The following is a 4585-nucleotide window of genomic DNA, read 5'->3' as shown; positions in this document are numbered from 1 at the left end:
TCGAGTAACTTGAGTAACCCGTGACCGAGTAGCTCAAGTAACCTGTGACCGAGGAACCTCTCTAGTAACCCTTGACTAAGCGACCCGAGTAACCCCTAACTGAGTAACCCCTCAAGAAACCCTAGACCAAGTGAACACTTCGAGTAAACCCTGACTTAACCCTTCAAGTAACCCCTGATGATCGAGAAACCCCTCAAGTAACCCTTGACCGAGTGAACCCCATGAGTAACCATTGTCCCAACCCCTCAAGTAACCCTTGACCGAATAACTCAAGTAACCCATAACTAAATAACTCGGGTAACCCCTGACTGAATAACTCAGCATGGGATTAATCGAGTTGCCAGCGCTACTCGAGTTTCTCAGTCGGGGTTACTCATGTTACTTGGTCAGGGGTTACGACTTGAGTTACTCCTTATCGAGTAACCCATCAAGTAACCCCTAAACGAGTAACCCCTTGTTAATCTAAATTGGGAAGACATTAGTCAATTGTTAAATAAATTGTATTTTGTTTACTTTTTTGTATTTTGTGTATGCTTTCGAAATTGTATAGCTTATAAATTATTGAAATAAATATGTGATTGGAAAATAAGATAAAATATGTGTATAAGACGTAGTTACCTCTTTTTGAAAATACATTAACGTTATCCATTAATTTCATCACAAGAAATTCACAAGCATTGAAACTTATGTTGATATAGACTATAGAAAATTAGTAAAGCTAACTTGGATTAGATTACATGTTTGGGCTTTGTCTTGCTCTATGTTAAATGTTTTATTGTGGATATGTGGGCCTTGATATTATTTATCTATTCTTAATAATAAAAAGGGAAAACTTACAAATTTTGTATTTTGGTTATTAAATTTACACAAAGTTTCATATGTGGCTGGCCACACCATGCGGCCAGCCACAATATGAGGCCCAAACGCGCTTCTAGGGCGACTTAGTTGTATTACGGAGTTTTGTTTTAACGGAGTCCGTTACAACATTAAATTTTTTTTTCTTTTTTTGTCTAAATTGTGTTAACCGCCTTTTCTTCTCCCTTGTCACTTTACTTCCTGCATTTCATCTTTCTTAATTTCTCTTTCTTCCTTAATTTTCTTTCGTTAATCCTCTTTAATTTTTTGAATTGTTTTTCCTGCTTTTACTCCATTAATCTACTTGTTATTCCATGGGAAAATAAAAAATCATTTACGGTTAAAGTACCAAAGGATCTTCTTCGAACAATAATGGCGATGATTCAGGTTTTTTTCGCTACTCTATTTTCGGTTTTTATGGATTTTTTTTTCTGTTTTTTATATTTTTTTTGTCATTTTTCATAATTTGTTGTCGTTTTTTTTTGTTGAATTACAGGATCTTCTGTGATAAAAAATGGCAACGATTCAGGTTTTATTGCAACTATATATTTTAGGTTTTTTTGAACGTTTTTGTTGTTTTGATATTTTTTTTGTCATTTCGCATGTTTTCATTAATCTAAAGTTAATTTTGAACTTGTTTTGAATTTCATTGTTCAAACCCTAGGTTTTTATTAATTTAAAGTTACACATGTTTTATCGGTTTTATTTTGTTTGATAATTTCTATTTTGAAACCCTAGGGTATGATTATGCTTTTTTTACTCTTTTTTTTCTGTTTGTTGATCATTTATCGTGTTTTATCTATTTTGCATGTTTTGTACTTTAGTTTTGTTAGTTTGTTGTGATTAATTTGTTTAATAGGTTTGATGAATTGATATATTGTTCTGTTTTAACAAAATTTGATGTGCAATGTTCATATTGTTATTCACAATGATTTCTAGTTTTGACATTGTTTTTTAACACAACATTGTGTTATTTTTGTGTTGCATATGTTTACTTACAGTCTTTGCTCTGCATGTAATCACTTGTTTTTGTTGTGTTTACATGTCATTGTTTTGTTTACATGTTATTGTTGTTTTGCTTTTTTCTGGTAATGTGTTTGAAGTGATCTATACTGTTTTGTGACTTGTTTCTACTATGTTTTTATTTGTTTCTAGTTTGAATGTACATGAGAAATGTTCAATATAAGTAGTGTAGTGTCAGTTATCATGCATAATATTTAATCAGTATAGTTACAGAGGGGGTTACTTTAGGGGTTACTATATATGTTTCCATAGGGATTACTGTTTATGTTATAGAGGGGTTACTATATTGTATGTGTTAGTATAGGGGTTACTTTAAGGGTTACAGAGGGGTTACTTTTGAGGTTACTGTATGGGTTATAAGAAGGGTTACTTAAGGTATTCCATATCTTTTATTCTACAAATGATTTTAATCTGATTCTAATTGGGTTAGAAAGTAGACTTCAATAGCTTTCCAAATATTATTTATCTTATTCAAGGGATTACTTATGGTTTGCTAGAAGAATTACTTAAGGGGTTACTTTAAATTAAATGAGGTATGGGTTACATAAGGGGTTACTAAAGTGATTACTTAAAGGGTTACTATGTTATATGTGTAATTTAGGGGTTACTTTAAGGGTTACTATATATGTCTCCAAAGGGGTTACTATTTGAGTTATAGAGGGGTTACTATATTTATGTGTTACTATAGGGGTTACTTTAAGGGTTCCAATTTAGGTTACAGAGGGGTTAATTTAGGGGTTACTAAAGGGGTTACTTAAGGGATTACTTAAGATATTTCTTAATGGTTCATTAGAAGGATTACTTAAGTGGTTACTTTAATGAGGAATGGGTTACATAAGGTGTTACTAGAGTTATTATTTAAGGGGTTACTTTAATTGGATTTCTAAAAAAGTTAGTTAGGTTGTTACACAAGGGATTACTAGAAGGATTACTTAAGGGGTTACTTTAGGGGTTATACAAGGGTTTATTAAATTAATTACCACAGGGATTATTATATTGAGGTTACTAGAGGAATTACTTAAGGGGTTATTTGTATTTTGTGTTATATGTTTCATAATATTTATAATCCCTAATTTTTATAAGTATTGATATAGTTTAAATTTGTTGTTTAAGATAATAATTGTCACTTTGTATTCTTAACTTAGTTTGATTTGCTTCTTCTGTAGGTGTTGTAAATGATGCTGGGTTAAGTGATGCTGCTGATACTTGTGTTAGTATGGTTCAAGGAGTTGTGCAGGATGCTGGGTTAAGTGGTGCTGCCAATGCTGGTGTTAGTATGGTTAAAGAAGTTGTGCAAGATGCTGGGTTAATTGGTGTTGTTGATTCTGGTGTTAGTGTAAGTTATGAACTTGTGGTGCATACTGGGTTAAGTGGTGGTGTAGATGCTGGTCGCAGTGTGGGTACTGATGATTTGCAACATGCTTATGTGAATAGTAATGATCAGGATGATGTTGAAGCAGCTGTAGATAAAGAGGATGGTGCTCTGTTGATTTCTAGTCTACCTAGTGATAAACAATTGAACTTATTGTCTAAAGATAGTTTTTTGCCAATGAAGAATAGTGTTGTTGAAAGGATTAAGGGCTCAAACTAATTTCAATCAACCTACAAAGAAGAACATGCAAGCACAAAAAACTAAGAACAACCATTAAGAAATCAAAGCAAATAAAAGGGAGACAAAGTTACCGTGGGAAAACCCGAGAACCGGGAGAAAAAAAACCCACCTTGCACTATGGAGTAGTATTGATGATGAATGAATCAAGATTTCAAGCATGAATTGTATATAATTCCAATGCTCCTCACTCAACCTCTCATAAACCCTCTATTAGTGTTTAAAGATTGTGAATACTTGAGGAAGAAGCAAAACAAAGAATATATATAGTCTAGGTAATAAACGACAATCCAAGGGCTAACAATTAAACAAGAAGCACGGGCTGAAATCGAGCCGTCGAAACAGAACAGCAAGGGGTTCGGCCGAACCTACCCTCTGTTCGGCCGAACTTGAGGTGGTTCGGTCGAACCCCCTTTGGTTCGGTCACTCCTCCAAATTTGCAATTTTTCCTCAACTCTCTGCCCCAAGGTTCGACCGAACTTCAGAGTTGCTTGAACTATGTTCGGTCGAACTTCCTTCAAAAAACTTCCTCTTTAATTCTTCCTTATGCCTCCATATATTGATGCATCTCCACACTAATCCTAACAATCTCCCACTTGGAGATAGGATCAATAATGCATACACCATAGACATCCATATATACACTCCTTCCTCAAGAGCACTCAACACATTCATCAAAACAATTTTTCACCATAGCGCAACACTCCATCAAGTTAATGATGGAGTCCAATTGAGGTCCTACACAACCTCAATTTGTCACTAGAAACCACCTTAGTGAGCATATCCGCCGGATTCTTTGAACCGGCAATCTTCCTCAAACACATCGTGCCATCCTTCACCAAACTCCTAGTGTAGTGATAGCGTCTCTTGATGTGTTTAGTGCGATAATGAAACATAGGATTCTTAGCCAATTGAACCGCACTTTGGCTATCACTATACAACGCACAAACATCTTGTTTCATGCCCATTTATTCAAGAAAACCCTTCAACCATTCCATCTCTTTTCCCGCTTCCGACATAGCCACATACTCGGCTTCCGTCGTAGACATAGAGACACACTTTTGGAGCTTGCTCATCCAACTAATGGCCGTACCACCA

The sequence above is a fragment of the Chenopodium album genome, chromosome 3, assembly GCF_948465745.1.
Source record: "Chenopodium album chromosome 3, dcCheAlbu1.1, whole genome shotgun sequence".
In the NCBI taxonomy this organism is placed as follows: domain Eukaryota; kingdom Viridiplantae; phylum Streptophyta; class Magnoliopsida; order Caryophyllales; family Amaranthaceae; genus Chenopodium; species Chenopodium album.
The sequence above is the reverse complement of the archived record's forward strand: the minus strand, read 5'-3'. Positions refer to the sequence as shown.